This window comes from Dreissena polymorpha, chromosome 16, assembly GCF_020536995.1.
Source record: "Dreissena polymorpha isolate Duluth1 chromosome 16, UMN_Dpol_1.0, whole genome shotgun sequence".
Lineage (NCBI taxonomy): Eukaryota > Metazoa > Mollusca > Bivalvia > Myida > Dreissenidae > Dreissena > Dreissena polymorpha.
The window spans coordinates 15151560-15172559 of NC_068370.1; the positions used below are offsets into that span (position 1 = coordinate 15151560).

The following is a 21000-nucleotide window of genomic DNA, read 5'->3' on the forward strand; positions in this document are numbered from 1 at the left end:
CAACAAAGTGTAATTTGTAAGGACTTGAAGGAGGATGTCTATTATAAATATATTTCAATATAACAATAAAATAAGTAGACCTGATAGCCAACATATACCCTACTTATTTGATATTGGCATGCTACCTGAACCAAACCATTTGAAATAACTGGTCTCAAAGGCTTTAGCTTAATCTAGCTTAATGCGGCTAATTATACCACAACAAACATTAATTAATGATTTCACAATACTTGATAATATTTTTTTTCTAAAACATGTCCAGGCTTTCTAGTCCCCCTCCATGTTCTTTATTATTTTGGATAGCAACATTATCAGGTCCATATAAATATTTATAAAACATGGAGTATTATCTGCTCTTAGGCAGGGGTATCATTGGATTCCATCCAACTCATTGTGGCTAGATTTTGGACATACTCAAAGTGAATAAGCATTATATCAAGCACAGATCCGAGGGGACTGATGTTGCATATGCCCCCATAATTCCTCAACAATCAAAGTTGACTCTGCAAAAACCAGTGTGGATAAATCTTGCTCACCTTGTTGTTTAATAATGCATTAACCCGAGCAATGTGAAAGTGATATTATGGGCATCTAACAGGTTATAGGTGTCTATCGCAACCATTTATTTTTAGTGTTTTTAATTCATATACACTTATATTTGTTAATGCAGCATCAACATAGTAAAACAATTCCAGAAAGAGAAAAATAATGAAATGTAGTTTTCATGCAGATTTGTGCATACGACACAAAGACACAATTTTGTTCAATAGTGAAAAATGCCTATAATATCACTAATGATTCCAAATTGTAAGAGAAGATATAGTGAATCGAAAACCATCAAGCACGTGTTTTTAAGTACATAAGCATCGTATCCTTTTGATAAAAACAAGTTAATTAAATAGAAAAGTTTAATGAGAACATTTGGTTTAACATATTTTAATTTGCGGACACGCTTCAAAACATCTCCATAAAATGATGGATGGGAAATTCCATTATTTAAATGCCATTTTAAAGAAACATTATTCAATTTCAAAGTTAAAGTCGTCCTGTTTGTCGTATAAAACTAGTTTTGATCAAATTATTATTAATAGTTAAATGTAAGTCTAAATGCGCAGCGTCTGTATTGGATAGACATGATCTATTTAAGACTAGTTCTTTTGGGTAGATTTTGTGAATATATTGTTCAAATAATGGATTATCTAAATTAAGTATGTCATCAATGTACCTACTAGTAAGGTTAAAACAATGAATCAGATCTACTTGCTTAGTTTTAGATAATTCTAACATAAATTCGCTTTCATAACAATATAAAAAAGGTCAGCTATAAGTGGCGCACAATTAGTACCCATAGGAACGCCAACGTTAACCCTTTCAGTGCTGGAACCGAATTTTAAAGGCCTTTACAAACAGTTTGAATCCAGATGAGACGCCACAGAACGTGGCGTCTCATCAGGATCCAAACTGTTTGCTATTCTGATAGTATTCTTTGAAAAAAAAATGAAGAAAATGCTAATTTAAGAAATTCAGCAGACAACATTTTAGCAGACAACACATTTCCCAGCATGCAAAGGGTTAAATATGGGTGTGTAGAAATACCGAAATCCCCGTAATTACCGAAATCCCCAGAAATCCCCCGAAATCCCCAATAATATTTATTATTTATCAAAATACTGCGGATATTAAGATAGAATATTGCAAAATACAATCAATTCACTGATGAAAAATTGTTATTATCCATGTTTGGAAGTGAAAAACTAAAATATATACATAATTATTGGGATTCCAAGCCAGAAATCCACAGAAATCCCCAATACTATGTATTAATTATCAAAATACTGCGGATATTAAGATAGAATATTGCAAAATACAATCAATTCACTGATAAAAAATTGTTTTTATCCATGTTTGGTAGTGAAAAACTAAAATATATACATAATTATTGGGATTCCGAGCCCGAAATCCCCAGAAATCCCCAGAAATCCCCCAGAAATCCCCAATAATATTTATTATTTATCAAAATACTGCGGATATTAAGATAGAATATTGCAAAATACAATCAATTCACTGATGAAAAATTGTTTTTATCCATGTTTGGTAGTGAAAAACTAAAATAAATACATAATTATTGGGATTCCGAGCCCGAAATCCCCATAAATCCCCAGAAATCCCCCAGAAATCCCCAATAATATTTATTATTTATCAAAATACTGCGGATATTAAGATAGAATATTGCAAAATACAAGCAATTCACTGATGAAAAATTGTTTTTATCCATGTTTGGTAGTGAAAAACTAAAATATATACATAATTATTGGGATTCCGAGCCCGAAATCCCCAGAAATCCCCCAGAAATCCCCAATAATATTTATTATTTATCAAAATACTGCGGATATTAAGATAGAATATTGCAAAATACAATCAATTCACTGATGAAAAATTGTTTTTATCCATGTTTGGTAGTGAAAAACTAAAATATATACATAATTATTGGGATTCCGAGCCCGAAATCCCCAGAAATCCCCCAGAAATCCCCAGAAATCCCCAATAATATTTATTATTTATCAAAATACTGCTGATATTAAGATAGAATATTGCAAAATACAATCAATTCACTGATGAAAAATTGTTATTATCCATGTTTGGAAGTGAAAAACTAAAATATATACATAATTATTGGGATTCCAAGCCAGAAATCCACAGAAATCCCCAGAAATCCCCAATACTATGTATTAATTATCAAAATACTGCGGATATTAAGATAGAATATTGCAAAATACAATCAATTCACTGATAAAAAATTGTTTTTATCCATGTTTGGTAGTGAAAAACTAAAATATATACATAATTATTGGGATTCCGAGCCCGAAATCCCCAGAAATCCCCAATAATATTTATTATTTATCAAAATACTGCGGATATTAAGATAGAATATTGCAAAATACAAGCAATTCACTGATGAAAAATTGTTTTTATCCATGTTTGGTAGTGAAAAACTAAAATATATACATAATTATTGGGATTCCGAGCCCGAAATCCCCAGAAATCCCCCAGAAATCCCCAATAATATTTATTATTTATCAAAATACTGCAGTTATTAAGATAGAATATTGCAAAATACAAGCAATTCACTGATGAAAAATTGTTTTTATCCATGTTTGGTAGTGAAAAACTAAAATATATACATAATTATTGGGATTCCGAGCCCGAAATCCCCAGAAATCCCCAGAAATCCCCAATAATATTTATTATTTATCAAAATACTGCGGATATTAAGATAGAATATTGCAAAATACAATCAATTCACTGATGAAAAATTGTTTTTATCCATGTTTGGTAGTGAAAAACTAAAATATATACATAATTATTGGGATTCCGAGCCCGAAATCCCCAGAAATCCCCCAGAAATCCCCAGAAATCCCCACTATTTTATTCGGTAGTTGAGCGATATGAACTAATAAGATACGGATCGCCCCAGCAGGTTGCTAATACACACTGTAGACTTCCCCTGTTTTATTATTGTATTTGTATAGTGTATTCATTCGGGTCTGCTGGTGTTATTATAAAGGTCATTTAATGTGAAAATAGGGTTTCTGACATAATTTCAATCGTTTTGTTTTAAACACAATTTATGAAACAATGAATGTATTGGCGCGATGGAACAAGCTGACAGAATAGTATCAGTTTTTAATTATGTTTAATTTAATTCGGATCTCTCGCTTCACTCAACGTTCAATGGCACGCACACTTATCACAATTATAAAAGCATGTTTAATTCTATTGCTTTTTATAAATTATGTACAATTATACATGTTATAAATTGTTATTGTTTTTTACCCAACCAAAAATAGATTATTTGTTATATATAAAGCGCTTTTCTTTTGCAAAATGCTACATTTAATAAAGAAATATCGCATTGTTTTTGTTAAGTGGACGTGCTTGACATATTTATGAAAGAGTAGTTTTGTGTAATACGATCGGCCGCTGATGAGTTATTGTAATATATACTATTATGATAAGAAAAAGTAGCAGGCTGATACAAGAACTTATGTATTTATTGAACATGAAAAAAATCATGAACTACAAATGTTTTGAAATTATAAATTTGCCCAGATTAACTGCATAACATTATTCATCTAGCGGCCAAGTTCATGAATCTGCGCTCGACCGCTGTTGGGTATTTTACTTTATGCATGTTCTCGTAAAAATCATGTTGAATCTTTTTGATGCGTATGTTACGCCATTACTTTGTTATGCATGTGAGGTTGATAGTTTTTTGCAAATACCGATGATATTGAACGAGTTCATAGATTTTTGAAACGAAAACTTTGTCATGTCAAAATGAGTCAGTCAGTCAGTCAGTCAGTCAGTCAGTCAGTCAGTCAGTCAGTCAGTCAGTCAGTCAGTCAGTCAGTCAGTCAGTCAGTCAGTCAGTCAGTCAGTCAGTCAGTCAGTCAGTCAGTCAGTCAGTCAGTCAGTCAGTCAGTCAGTCAGTCAGTCAGTCAGTCAGTCAGTCAGTTCAGTCAGTCAGTCAGTCAGTCAGTCAGTCAGTCAGTCAGTCAGTCAGTCAGTCAGTCAGTCAGTCAGTCAGTCAGTCAGTCAGTCAGTCAGTCAGTCAGTCAGTCAGTCAGTCAGTCAGTCAGTCAGTCAGTCAGTCAGTCAGTCAGTCAGTCAGTCAGTCAGTCAGTCAGTCAGTCAGTCAGTCAGTCAGTCAGTCAGTCAGTCAGTCAGTCAGTCAGTCAGTCAGTCAGTCAGTCAGTCAGTCAGTCAGTCAGTCAGTCAGTCAGTCAGTCAGTCAGTCAGTCAGTCAGTCAGTCAGTCAGTCAGTCAGTCAGTCAGTCAGTCAGTCAGTCAGTCAGTCAGTCAGTCAGTCAGTCAGTCAGTCAGTCAGTCAGTCAGTCAGTCAGTCAGTCAGTCAGTCAGTCAGTCAGTCAGTCAGTCAGTCAGTCAGTCAGTCAGTCAGTCAGTCAGTCAGTCAGTCAGTCAGTCAGTCAGTCAGTCAGTCAGTCAGTCAGTCAGTCAGTCAGTCAGTCAGTCAGTCAGTCAGTCAGTCTATCTACAACAAGTTAAAAGATAAGTACGACGATCTCGAATGTCCCTCTGGAATGCAACAAATTCGTGACAAAAAGAAATACGTATTGTCCAAAGACCGACCTCATGCATCGCGAAATAACATCGCCGATCAAATCATAACTCTAGAAAATATGGTTACCGACAATCACGAGTTTGTGCGGTCCATTATTAGGACAAGCAATAGAACACCGACAATAATTTGTTACACTGACGAACAAATTATGGACCTGAAAAATATCTGCGCTTCTGGTCAAGCAATTCTAGTGATACTTTTTCAACCTAGGTCACCAAAGGTGATATTGTTGATAGTGTTTTTGTCTTTCTGACTGATTTTAATATCATTAATTGTACATTAACAGTTATGCAATGGCAAGAAACAATCATACCGATGACATATTGACCCTGTAAGGCGTGAATATGGGGGATTTCGGTACTCGGCGGGAAAATGTAGAATTACCGAAATCCCCCCTAAGCGGCAACTTATGCTGTCAAGTGTGCTTAATAATTAACATAAATATTATTTTTTGCACGTTAACATTCAAGCAAAGCCAAAAACCAAGAATACAAATGATATTTTTGACACTTTCAGATGTAAACATGGGGGATTTCGGTACTCTGTGGGCGAATGTAGAATTACCGAAATCCCCGCTACAAGTCCATATTTTTCAACAGAAGTGAGATATTGTTGTCTGTTTTTGTCTTTACCTCTTCTTTCTAATATCAAAAGCCACACAGATGATTTTTTGACACTTGAAGAGCTTTACAGCGGGGATTTCTGTTCCTGATCGTGCTTGTGAAAACATGCACTATGGATTCATACGCGGAATCCCATTAATTATGTATATATTTTAGTTTTTCACTACCAAACATGGATAAAAACAATTTTTCATCAGTGAATTGATAGTATTTTGCAATATTCTATCTTAATATCCGCAGTATTTTGATAAATAATAAATATTATTGGGGATTTCTGGGGGATTTCTGGGGATTTCTGGGGATTTCGGGCTCGGAATCCCAATAATTATGTATATATTTTAGTTTTTCACTACCAAACATGGATACAAACAATTTTTCATCAGTGAATTGCTTGTATTTTGCAATATTCTATCTTAATATCCGCAGTATTTTGATAAATAATAAATATTATTGGGGATTTCTGGGGATTTCTGGGGGATTTCTGGGGATTTCGGGCTCGGAATCCCAATAATTATGTATATATTTTAGTTTTTCACTACCAAACATGGATAAAAACAATTTTTCATCAGTGAATTGCTTGTATTTTGCAATATTCTATCTTAATATCCGCAGTATTTTGATAATTAATACATAGTATTGGGGATTTCTGGGGATTTCTGTGGATTTCTGGCTTGGAATCCCAATAATTATGTATATATTTTAGTTTTTCACTTCCAAACATGGATAATAACAATTTTTCATCTGTGAATTGATTGTATTTTGCAATATTCTATCTTAATATCCGCAGTATTTTGATAAATAATAAATATTATTGGGGATTTCTGGGGATTTCGGTAATTACGGGGATTTCGGTATTTCTACACACCGGTTAAATATTATACCATTAAATTCAACAAACAAGTTATCCAGAAGAAAAGTAAGTGCTGCACAAAAGTCAAGACCAGTCCAAATGATGTAATTATCTAATATCTGATTAGTAGAAAAGCTGTTTTTCAGCATTTTCTTCTTGCACCATTTAGTGCAATAATCCTGTAAGGATGTTACGATTTACAAGTCATCATTTAGAAAACGTCCGAAATCGCAACGTAAACGTGAACGTCCGAATTTATGGTCATTACTCAAAGCGTGATTTCTCTATCAAATTTGATAAAACATTCACAATAAATACAGATAACGTATATATTGGTTTGTTCCTGATTTATTTAAACAATTACCCGAACATGATCGTTTATTTTGTAAAATTTGCTCACATTTGACAATCCACAGGCAGACGCCATGTTCAAAGACCTATCAATATACAAAGATAAGCGTTATCGGGTTATCGCGGATTTTCTCCCGGAGGGAACGAGATTTAGTCACGTGGCCTAAGGCTAGGTACAACGAATAGTTCGTCTGTAACGAGATCGTCAGTAACGTGTCGATTGATTCGCAAAATATGAACGGTTATCAAATCAAATGAACGTAAGTTGCTGGTGTCTTTGGTGGTACAGAATACTGCTTTAAATAATTAAATGACCGATGTAATAAACATAATCTTTATGGTAATAAAATTCTTTAATTAATTTTAATGTCACTAATTCATCGGTTCAAAGAAAATATCATCAAAAATTATTTATTCAAAAGTTTTAAGTGAAATAAGCGTCCAATTTTGCAGTCATGCATGCGGGAAATATTGTATGTACGCTAAAAAGAAAAATCTTATAACACATTAGTAATTGTTGTAGTTATTAGTAGCAAAGATCTATCCTTAAACAATGTTTATTGGTGGATATTTCCGTAGAGATTCATTGATCTATTAATAAACATGTTTATTTAAGATCCGAGATTAAACAAAGAAGACGCCTAGAATATTGTAATAAAACGAAACGAGTAGTTACAAATTCTTGTTATTTAAATCACTTTTCAGACATATTGAAGGAGCATTCACGGTAGTTTAGATTAAAACCACAGGTGGTTAGCGTGTGGCTATGCTATTAATTAGTGAAAACATCATTTTGAATGATAAATAATCATATTATAACGAAAAATCAACTTGTCTGAAAAAAAATATTTCACTATCAAATATATATATAACAAGGTATGCAACTCAAAATCAGCCCAAAACGGGGTGCATCGCTTTGAACAGCCATATCTTCATCAATTTTGCAGCGATTTTCACGATTTCGGTCTTATTCAACGCAGAAATGAATTTCCTTTCTGGAAATGTATATGTCTTGCAATATTTTTACAAATGCTGGGTCAACTTTTAATTAATAACACGATACACAACACGCATGACCCAGTTGACAGTGATCATGTATTCTTTATGAATGAAATCTCCAGTTGTAAAGACACACCTCCGCATTGGACCAATGAAATCACTCGTATGTTTAAAATGTCAGTTAGTTGAAATGTATGTAAACAAAGGTTTCAAACGGCGCTGGACAGTTAGTCTTGATGCAGAATGTAACGACAAGAACGGTAATAATGTTTTTTCATACGTTTTATTGAATTATGGTATCGAACTACACGAACTTTATAGGGAAGTTGCCCTTTACTCCGTGAAGATTTCAGTCTTAAAGACAGCATGATCACTGTCAACTGGGTCATGCGTGTTGTGTATCGTGTTATTTCTTAAAAGTTGACCCAGCATTTGTAAAAATATTGCAAGACATATACATTTCCAGAAAGGAAATTCATTTCTGCGTTGAATAAGACCGAAATCGTGAAAATCGCTGCAAAATTGATGAAGATATGGCTGTTCAAAGCGATGCACCCCGTTTTGGGCTGATTTTGAGTTGCATACCTTGTTATATATATATTTGATAGTGAAATATTTTTTTTCAGAAAAGTTAATTTTTCGTTATAATATGATTATTTATCATTCAAAATGATGTTTTCACTAATTAATATCATAGCCACACGCTAACCACCTGTGATTAAAACCGGCGCCAGTTGAACGTCTACTGAAGGAGAATCTCGGGAAGTTAGCAGGCCAGTGTAGCTTCAACAGGTGTCTGATTAGTGCACTTGCATATTAGGTTGACAGATTTCGCACCTTTTTTAACATGATTTCCCAAAATAAGGCCCCGTGACCCCGGGACAGACCCCCGGATTAACCTACACAACATTCCTACAAACGTATTAGTTTTAACATAAGAATATCATATCATTTTTCATGTACAACATATTCACATGGCAAAATATAACAAAACCGATTTTTTTTCATGGGATGATGATTTAGACCTCGATGAAATATTAGGAGAATATACAGCAGACGAAGATGCTATTGATAATTCAAATGGGAAGCAAATTGCAATTTATATTTGTCCAGAGTGCAAAATGGAGTATAAAAGTATTTCCGGGTTCCGGGGTCACGTCTTGAAAAAGCATGACAAAAATCTCAAAGGTACGCTATAACGGGTTTCCATGTATCTCTTTGAAATTCAGAAGTCGAAACAGCGGTAATTAAAAGAGTTCTTGTTTTAGGAAATAGACCATTAAAGTAAGAAAAACAGGAAATAACAAATACCTAACAATATACTTTGGAAAAACGGACAAATTACGTAAATAAGTTGTTAAGCCCCGTTTTCCTATGCTTCTTTCGCATTTTGTAGCCTTACGCACACGTTTAAATTCTCTGTAGAAATTCAAATTATTATATACGTTAAAAGGTGTCCATGCTGAATTGCATCGAGGGTAAACGTTGCATAGAATTAAGGAACAAAAAAACGCATGTAAATTATTTGATAGTTTAATAGCATATTTAACAACATACAACATTACACAACAGTTAATAATAAATTAACGAAATACCTTTTTATTGAAGAAATGTTGTTTCATTACACGAGTCGCGTTTTGAGAAAACTGGACATAATGCTTGTGCGTAGTTTCATCCCAGATTAGCCTGTGCAGTCCACCAAGGCTAATCAAGGACGACCCTTTACGCCTAAATTGGTTTTTTAATAAGAAGAGACTTTATTTAAACGAAAAATGTCATATAAGCGGAAAGTGTCGTCCCTGGTTAGCCTGTATGAACTGCACAGGCTAATCTGGAATGACAATTTACCCAAAAACATTATGTCCAATTTTCTCAGAACGAGATTCATAAAATGAAAGAACAACATTTCTGTAACATTTTTGTGTTAAACAGGTGACCAACGTGGATACTTTGCAAGATCTGTACGGATTAAAACAAAATAAATACGGTCAAGTCTAATACATATAGTTTATTCATATGAATTACTTCTTGCAGCTGCAGACTACAGAAAGAGTTCACAGCCGTCTAGCGGCAAACAAGAGTTTGATGATGCGGAAAACCAGCGGTTCCAGCAAGTGTTTCCTATTGCGTATAAAAGCACACTCAAAAATCTTCAAACAGATCCAATGTACAATATATTGGGTACCTCTCCCATTCCTGTGATAGCTAAGCAATCCGAACAAAACACTATGTTTGAAAATTACATTAAGTCAGTAATGGAAAAGTGCTTCGATGGAAACAAAATTTCTTCCGCAGCAGAATCCTGTATTCAGTAACCCTGAATCATCATCTAAACGAACACAGTAGTCATGGTCATTCCCCTCATCACAGGTTTGGACATAAACATTACTACATGTTGGACTGTTGCCAGAACATGAATCATTTGACAATCCCGAAATAGCAGGTATTGTTTCATCCGATAGAGCAGGTTTTATTTCATCCGATAGAGCAGGTATTGTTTCATCCGATAGAGCAGGTATTGTTTCATCCGTGCTGGTTGTGACCTTAGGTTTTTTTCCATAGGTACTTCTGTGTACAAAAGTCCTTACTGCATTTCTTCCGCGGCATCCTGCAAAAAAATAAATGTTCATATAAATGTTCATATTATATGTGCAGATATGGTTTCATCAACATAAAGTATGCGTGAGAGAAATTGAAGTATAAACATGTAATAATAATCGTCCACATACTAATCGTAATAATAACATTAGTATCCTCTTAGACAAAAATGAGAACAGAACTTATTTATTTATTCACAATAAACAGTTTTGTTTTTCATGTTTAGCAGAAGCATAAGAAGAAATATTTATAAATAGTAGACGAAGTAGTAGTTGAAGCAGCAAAGCAGCAGTAGCAGAAGAAACATATTTGCAGTAATAATTGTAGAAGAAATTCTGACGTTTTATGATTTTTAGCAAAGGTTACTTATTAAATACTTAATGGTTAGGCCTGCGCTTGTAAATTATTGATGAATAAGCAATTGACGCAACTTACTATTGACCAAGGTTAAAACAATATAACATAGATTTCAATAAACCATAACGGTGTTTCGCAAAGACCTATCGCTCCGATTCGCTCGTACCATATAACAAAGCGTTGCTTTTAATAAAGAGTAAATTGTATCATAAAATGCAATCTACGAGGATCAACCACAACATATAATTTAAAATCAACATTGTTATAAAGTGTTAACATTTCAAAGGCCGATCTTTTATCCTGGTCCGAAACTTATGTTTTATAGTTCATTTACATGTAATATCTGTTTGATCGGAAATTATACCCACTGGATGAACCGTCTGCTGAATTGACATTTAAAATTATGCATGCATTGTTATTCACTTAGCACCATAAAACTTTAGTATTGGTATTGTTAACAATACTTTTATAGAAACATTTTATTTTCTCATTCGACTAAATTCGTTTTAATCGCTGATTGCCAATGTAAGAAAACCTTCAATAGGCGTATTTGATTGGAAAGGTTTTATTATAATCTTTGTGAAGATCAGAGTTCACTGAACCAGCGAGACCATCTTTCTTATTGTGTCCTGTTAAATCCACTTTTTACCTCCATATCGAATGTTGTTACATGCATATGCTGACGTTTGTTTTATTTATCCGATTATGCATTAGACGCGATGTGTTTTTTTCCGGTTCAATGATCAAAGCCAAATGATTTTTTTTTTTAGTTATTTGTTTACTTTAAAAAGAGTGTAAAAGTGCACATTTATTCAAAATATACTCGCAAAATTCTCAAGACGATTTTATTGAAATAAGTCCTTCAGTCCTTAATAAGCAAAACATATTGTAGTAAAACAAACATTTTACAAGCTCAAAACAATCTTATTATGACAATATCAGAGAAACCTCATAAAAATGAGATTGATGCGTGTGCGTTAAGTGTCGTCCCAGATCGATGTTCCTTTATAATCGAAATATTACTTTAAAGCGAAAATGGTCACCCCTATTTGGCCTGTACGGACAGAACATTCTTATCTGGGATGACACTACACGCATGCATGTCCGAAACATTTGAGTATATGTAATACAAGAAGACATATCCAAGTGTTCACTAAATTAAGTGCTATGAGTTAAGTCTACCAATGTAGCAATGTGAAAATGAAACAAAAAAAGGCTAAAATTAACCAAATCTATCCACAAATAGCAAAGTTATTCAAAAAGGCGTCCAAGCTATTTTTGAAGTCTTCCCTTCTCAATGTGTAAATGTCCGAAACATGTAAGTATATGTCTTACACGAAGAGATATTCAAGTGTGTACTAAATATAGTGCTATGAGTTTAGTCTACCAATGTAGCAATATGTTAATGAAACAAAATAAGTCTACAATTAACCAAATCTATCCACAAATAGTTAAGCTATACAAAAAGGCGTCCAAGCTAATTTTGAAGTCTTCCCTTCTCAATGTGTACATGTCCGAAACATTTAAGTATATGTCTTTCAAGAAGAGATATTCAAGTGCGTACTAAATATAGTGCTAAGACTTTAGTCTACCAATGTAGCAATATGAAAATGAAACAAAATAAGTCCAAAATGAAACAAATCTATCCACAAATAGCAGAGTTATACAAAAAGGCGTCCATGCTTTTTTTGAAATCTTCCCTTCTCAATGTTTCAATGACCGAAACATTTAAGTATATGTCTTACAAGAAGAGATATTCAAGTGTATACTAAATATAGTGCTAAGAGTTTAGTCTACCAATGTAGCAATATGAAAATGAAACAAAATAAGTCTACAATTAACCAAATCTATCCACAAATAGCAAAGCTATACAAAAAGGCGTCCAAGCTAATTTTGAAGTCTTCCCTTCTCAATGTGTACATGTCCGAAACATTTAAGTATATGTCTTTCAAGAAGAGATATTAAAGTGTGTATTAAATATAGTGCTAAGAGTTTAGTCTACCAATGTAGCAATATGAAAATGAAACATAATAAGTCCAAAATAAAACAAATCTATCCACAAATAGCAGAGTTATACAAAAAGGCGTCCATGCTATTTTTGAAGTCTTCCCGTCTCAATGTTTCAATGTCCGAAACATTTAAGTATATGTCTTACAAGAAGAGATATTCAAGTGTGTACTAAATATAGTGCTATGAGTTTAGTCTACCAATGTAGCAATATGAACATGAAACGAAATAAGTCCAAAATGAACCAAATCTATCCATAAACAGCAAAGTTATACAAAAAGGCGGCAAATCTATTTCTGAGGTATTCGCATGCAAAAACTGCAACCACAAAAAAACTTTCAGAACATTAACTCAAATTTTAAGTATATGTTTTACAACAAAAAATAAATCATTCTCACTATAAATAAACCTATGCTTGAAATTACTGTCTGTTATCCAAAAAATAGCTGAATATTGCAATTTGTTTAATTTTTATTTACAATCAACAGATGTGTACTGTGTGTGTGTTTTTTTTATATTAAATACTCTTTCACAAAAAGTTGAAAAACGAACATTATATAAATTTAAAACAAAGTTTTTTTTTATGGCGAAGACATTAAGTTAAATGCATTCAAGAAATTCTTTAGTTTTCAGTTGTTTTAAGCTTACTTCGTAAATGACTATGGAAACTAGTCGAAAGAAGCTGATTTGCGAAACCTTCCCCCACCCGCTTGCCACTACGTTGTATTTCAATATAGCGATATAATAACCAAATTATCTGCACAGTTACATCGTAATTTGATTAATTATTGACGTTTACACTTATTAACACAATACAGCGATGGGTGGTTAATTGATATTCGATAATACTAACCTTAAAGTCAATAAAGTCAGGTGTGAAAACGATAACGATGATGGCAATTGTTTACACGACTCGGCTTCAAAATGGTGTCGTCTGCTCGATTGATGTCACGTGATCTAGATCTCGGTTCCGCCGCTCGAATTTCCGATAATTTCTATTGGTCTGAATGGATGTTACCAATCTTTGTATATTGATAGGTCTTTGCCATGTTTGAAGTTTACCTGACCTTCTTTTTCCGCAGTAAAAGAAGCAGGGTACCAGAATACATCGTGATAAGATACTACCGAAAAAAATCATCATCTAAGAGTAACGTCAAGTCTCATTATTTATTTAAATTCATTTAAAGGTCATTACCATATGGGAATTGATTGTCTGTTACGGACTGTAAGATATATTAATTCGTATAGACAGCTTATGCCCATTGGCAAGATAACTTCTGCTTATAAACATCTGCTAGTAGACTTAGAATTCCATTATTAATAATTTGTAGTCTACTTTCGAAAGCTTTTCTGGTATGTCTTCTATTAAAATATTGTGTAGGCCGAAACCATAATTTCTTTTATAAGACTCCCGGACATTCGTTTTCACGGACAATCGTTACTAGCTAATGTTTACAGTACGAGTTTTTTTTTGAAAACCCGGAAATTCGTTCAAAATACATGTTAGTAATATAATCTAAAGCTACTAGAGTTTATATTTATGTGCAAAAATCAGTCAACTTCTTTTTTTTTAATTCTAATTTATACAGTTAAAAGAACGGATATTGCAAAATAATAAACGCGTTCTGTGAAAAGGAGGTTAAATGAATATGCGTAAAGTGTCGTCCCAGATAAGCCTATGCAGCTTGCCAATTAGGCTCCAATTACGCCGTATTGCACATGCCTTTTACTAATGCTACATATGCATATTGATAATATTGATAGGGAGTTACAAATGGTCTCTGTGTAAATATTTCTTCCATCCTCTGTAATGGAATGTACAACTTTTAAAGTACCAAATTGGCTTTGCGCAAAAAGTAATGACGTAACGTCAAAAAGTCCGTCCACCCAGAAAATTGCGCTTGTGACGTACATGTTTTAATAATAACATTTTCATTTTTAACATAGCGTCATGATAATTATATCAAACGAATCAGCTTAAAATTACGCATTTCACAATATATAATACAAAAAAAACCCAGACATACCGACTTTTAAGGAAAACCTATGTGTTTAATTACAATAATGGTTAAAAATACGATGTAGAGATGTAACATAAAACGTTGATGTAATACGGAAAACATTATTTTTCCGCCGAAGCAAACTTTCGATTCGGCGGGAAAATATATTGTCTGATGCGGCAGACGTCAATGATTTCATGACGTCATTTTCACGCCAACCCGTCAAACAGACCAACAACGGTGACGAAAAAATAGAGAGGTAAGTTTTGTAGAGATCGCATTGTTTGCGACTTTTTTTTACTAATTTGATTGTTACACTTTTATTGCGTTATCATTTAATAATAAATGAAAAAAAAAATTACATTTTAGAAATGCGTTTTTTTTTTTTAAATAAAATTTGATTCATATTCGGCAAAATAGTGGTCTCAATAGCGAAGTCGTCTTAAAGTGATATTATGGGCATCTAACAGTTTATAGGTGTCTATCACAACCGTTGTTTGTTTTGGTGTTTTCACTTTATATACACTTATATTTGTTAATTTAGCATCAACATACTAAAACAATATCCCGGAGAGACAAAAATAATGCATTTGAATATCAACCGTACTTTCGTTTGACAACTGATCACGCATGTACAATGTGAACCTAAATTTAGTTTGAGTGCAGATTCGTTTATAAGACAAAAAGGCACCATTTTGTTTTACGGATCATTTCGGCTTACAGGACTTGGTGGGTCACGTAAAATTTAAAATATAAACTATATTTTTTATAAACTACTGGTAGCAAGATGAGTTGCAGATAATTGGTTAGTAACCACATTTTAACTTACTCTTTTGACCTGTTAATTCTTTTCAGCTCAATTCAACAGTGAAAAATGCCCATAATATCACTTAAATATCGGACCATTTTATGTCATAAATTAACCATTTGGGACTTGAATATTGTCAAGAACTGCATACGTTTTTAAATCTTCGAATTGGTCTTAATAGCCGAACTTTACTGCAATACCCTTTTTCAAATTAAAATTTCATTTATAAAAGAAATGTTCACGTTAAATTTTAACACATAACAAAACTGGTCATCTGTAATTTCAGATTCTTCTCACAACGATGAACTACAGCCCATCCACAGTAAGGCTGATTGTAAAGACATTTTGCATTCTTCACAACTTGATGAGGATCAGGTACCTCACCATGCAGAATATACTGGTTGACCATGATGATAGAAGAGGCGATCTGGTTCCTGGGGAATAGAGAAGAGGTCGCAACGTGGAGGATACCAGGAATGTCAATATCAGGGGCCACAACACAGCAACCAAAAAAGGCAAGGCTGTGAGAAACTCTCCAAAGCACTGGGTCAACTCTCCAGCGGGATGTGTGCCATTGCAAGACAGGATGGCGCCACATTAGAGATTGAAATTAAGTGTAACATATTAATGGAATAAATTAATAAAGAATATTGTTTTTTATTGGCCTTATAAAGGGAAGTAAGAGAAAAAGTAAGACTCGAAATTTACGCAAAATCTTTAATGAAAAAGACTTCATGCATAATCAACATGCATATTCGAGTCGAAAAAAGTCTATATCAAAACGCCCGGATGCTGGCACACTGTTTCGGAAATATACGGCGGTGTGCGCAATTATGCGCAAGGTTGCGCTTACATTCGTTTCTTTACGCTCTTAATAACTCCTTATCGCTAACCGAAAAAAAAACGATTATTATTTGCTCGACCTGATGATCTAGCGAAATGCAGTAACTGTTCGTCAAACTTCTTAAATCATTCGCACCAAATAGTACCTCTACGTTCTCCTTTCGCTATAATATTACACAATGCAACAATTTTTCAAACAATTTCGGCAAGAATTCGCTAGAATTCAAAAATTTACCCTTTTCGCCAGGCTTCGTCATATGGATTCGTCTATGTGTGAGGAGGCTTTTATGATATTTTTCGTTTATAAAAAGTCTCATCTTAGAGAAAATCCAATTAAGACGGACATTGTCGTCCCTGATTAGCCTGTGCGTACTGAACCGGCATATCTGGGACGACACTTTACGCACATGCAATTAACGCATTTTTCACAGAGCACGGCCCATATAGAAATTATATGCATTTTCAGTTGTAGCCCAATTTTATGAATCACCAAATTAATTATGTAAACCATAATAAATGAAACAAAAACAGAACGTCGAGATGCTGAGTAGATCTGCGCTGATAAACATTTTATTATTTTCTGTTGTAGATTTCTTTTGATTTGAACTCAATTAGTGTTTCGGCAAAGCTGTTTAAATATGTTTTGACATTTACTAACTCCAAGTGGCATGCTTTTAAAATTATCACGCCAATAGATGTAGCTTAGTATCTATTTATTTAAAGGAAATCCACATGAACACTTACGGCTCGAAAGGCCAAAATGAAATTATAATAACTCAAACTCATACGAATGTTGTTTTATTATCCCCTGTGTGAATTTTAAGACTGAATGTTCTAATGGTTCTACTGTCATTTGCATCCAAAATATAGCAAAGCTGGAACCGCTTTTTTTAAGTTGTGTTAGAGGATTACGATAATGACGTCATTGCTTTGTGCATTTAACTGGCCGTTAATGTACTACCATGTGGCTTTTGTTTACACCTACAATAGTTGAACCGTTAGATGTACAAGTCAATGTCAAACCTAAAGAACAACGGGATATTTCGAACAACGATAGTATGTCATTTTGAAGGATTAAAAGCTTTTTTGTTAAATAGTTTTGTGTGTGTGTGAAAACGTCGGCTGCAAAATTCCATTGATCCTTTTACAAAATATCGAGTGGAGATTGCATCCGAATTATACTAGCTGTCACGTAATATATAAGCTAAACCATGTTGAGACTAACAGCAAATCATAATATATAATATGTTAATCAGATAATAAGAATATGTACAATGTAAATTGGGTTAATGTACACACTTGAATAATGTAAATTAAATCAATTTAATTTAATACAATTTAACATTGAAACACGGAAACACACTTATGCGTCCATTGATTCTTCAATAACCATTAAAGTTCGATTATTCCAATAAACACACATTATTGAGTTGAAGTGTTTATAACCAAGGACGTTTTCATCTTTGAATTATACACGTGGTAATATTAAAGAGCTAATGTTAGCCCCTATAAAACATCAACATGAGCATAATTCAAAAGATTGAAATTCAGATTCTTCGTTTACTTAGGTTTAGTTGTAAAAACGTGTACCTCGATTTTATAGTTAATACAAATCGTTACGTATCACATGTCCTGTGTGTGTATGTGTGTGTGTGTACGTAGAAAATACTATATTTGCGTAAGCGCAAATTTGGTTCGATATACATACGTGTGTGCATGTGATAACTGTTCTATCATTTATCATAAAAGTTTGTCCAGTGCACCGATAAATATATACATATACAGCCATCGCCGAAGGAACATAGGTTTCATGGAATAGCGCGAATCACATGTAATAACATAATTTGAATAAAAAATACAACATGCAGAAAGAATACAAAATAATGCATACATGACGAGCAGCGAGTACGAACACGTTTTAATATACGTATTACAAAAAGACCTTTATAAAGAAGAATGAGTCATACGGTTAAATATAGCAATCTATTGCGTCAACAAATATATATTGAAACCTTATTTTCTGGTAGCTGGATTTCTGTATAAAATACAATATGGATGCATCTTCATGTTAGCAATTGATTTATCGTGGCGGTTATCAGAACGTGTATATGCGTACACATAATGTTTATATGTGCTCAGTTATGATATTTAAAATGTATTTGTTAAATACACCGGCATTTCCATAAAATGGCATCGATTCATGTTTCTTTTCGATCCGATGAGGCCGATTTATCTGGCAGTGTACTTATACGTTTTATTGCTTAAATAGTTCCTGTGTTGTTATAATTTCGATAAATATCATATAAAGGTGTCAATGGATGAAACGTTTACACAAACACTGATACATAATGGTGTCTTTCAATATAGACAGACAGACAATTATTGGCAAATACAATCAGTATATAGCGATGTAAACATATGAAATATTTCAATAAAAAAGCATGTCAAGGTAAAATAATAATCAGTTTACTTGCGGAGAATGTTATTAACATATTCGATGTGAGGTTAATATTTGGGTCAATGTATAAGTGAATCAAGATGAAAATTAAATTGATTAGTACTGCATTAATAGCATTTTAAGTAACATAAGATTTAATGAGATACAAATTTGTCATTTTTATTTTTTTGTGGCACACTAATTTTAATTTCCCGCAACGATACATATATTCATACCACACACGATCACTAACATGGTACATCATCATGTGTTTAATATATTGTCGAACAAAAGACAAAAAGAGCACGTTGTATCTTGTTAAATCTATTTTACCAGACCACATCTAGCGTTGTAATTTTGGCTATTGCTATAAGGAAAATGTTATTTTTCGAAATATTGTACGAAATATTCGTTGGTATTGGTGATTATGGGCTTTCTACCAATCGAATTATCATACACAAACAACGACAACAAACTTCAGCAGACACTGCATACAGTTTGACCAATAACAGTGACTATCAAAAAAGACATACATAGCTGGCACGTTTGTTCATATACTTTTAAGATTAACATCCACCTAAATTGTGATGATTCATATTGATTACGCTGGATTTATGTTTAATTTCGAAATAGATTTACTAAGACCGTTCTAGGAGTTCTGATTTGCTTGTGGTTTTAATAAGCTGAATAAATTTAAACATACTGGGCCTAAAATAATAATACCTGTCTAAAAAGCGAATGCATTATTCCGTATTACAATCGCAAATAATGATAAAGTGAGATTTATTGTAAGCTTGTCCTCTCGACCGGTTTCTGTTCTTAAATAATGCGATGATAATCGCCAATAACCAGTAGTTTGTGTATTTAGGTAAGGTCTTACGAACGCTCCCCGAGTTGGGATCGAATCCGTGACCTTCCGATCGCTAGGCGGACACCATATCCATTGCGTCACGGCGAACTTTTTTTACGTTACAAGTACCTTCTTACTCAGCTTAATTTCGCTTAATTCTAATCTATTCGATCCGGTATTTTTTTAATTAAACTTATTTAAAGCAACCATACAATGATGTTTTGGATTCTCACATTCAGATTCAAACCATTCTTTATTTTTGTTTTTGAACTCGAAACTCGTGCTTTTCGTGTTTTGCAGAAATATTGATTGGCCTCGTGTTCAATTAGCTGTGGGAAACTATCTACCAAATTATCCATATTGTTACCGTACAAGACACCACATGTATTCAAAATTCTGTTCAACTCAGGTAGTTTAGAAATTATAACCCGTCGAAATTGAGCTTATATTCTTCGGACCATTAAGAGCATGTGTAATCCATTGCCGGTGAAATGTGCAAAAAAGTAACTAGGTGTAATGACTTTAAATCGATTTCAAAATATAAAGGCGAATTGTCGCTGAACGTGTTAAATTGCAAAATTGTGAAGTTGATTTTAAGCGAGAAAGCCTTGTCGATCAAAACCAAGTATTCTAATGTTGTACATGCTTGTTATCCCCCGCCATAGGCGGAGGGATATTGTTTTGGCGTTGTCCGTCCGTCCGTCCTTCCGTTGTTCCGTCCTTTCGTCCGTCCGTCTTTCCGTCCGTCCGGAGCCATATCTTTGAAGTGCTTTGGCGGATTTCATTTAAACTAAATATGAGTTTATATATGGATAAGGGGATGATGCACGCCAAATGGCATTGTGCAACATTTGTTAATAACGGAGTTATGGCCCTTTTTATATTGACAAAATGCTTTTTGTGTGTCCGGAGCCATATTTTGAAAGTGCTTTGGGCGATTTCATTGAAACTTGTTATGAGTTTATATATGAATAAGAGGATGATGCACTCCAAATGGCATTGTACACGATCTGTTAATAACGGAGTTATGGCCCTTTGTATCTTGAAAACATGTTTTTTTGAGTGTCAAATATAACACTTTTGTGTCCAGAAGCAAAATTGGCGGGGATATCAATTCAACGAATTTGCTTGTTT

General features: G+C 33.6%; 2 long non-coding RNA genes across 2 annotated transcripts; one reads left to right on the forward strand and one right to left on the reverse strand.

Moving 5' to 3' along the window:
• Positions 1–9483: 9483 nt before the first annotated feature.
• Positions 9484–13976, reverse strand: LOC127862943 (uncharacterized). The gene is made up of 2 exons (XR_008040875.1): positions 13782–13976; positions 9484–10574 (listed from the first exon to the last, which is right to left on the reverse strand). It is a non-coding gene; the product is annotated as an uncharacterized LOC127862943 (long non-coding RNA).
• Positions 13977–15118: 1142 nt separating this feature from the next.
• Positions 15119–16386, forward strand: LOC127862975 (uncharacterized). The gene is made up of 2 exons (XR_008040883.1): positions 15119–15187; positions 16023–16386. It is a non-coding gene; the product is annotated as an uncharacterized LOC127862975 (long non-coding RNA).
• Positions 16387–21000: the final 4614 nt, after the last annotated feature.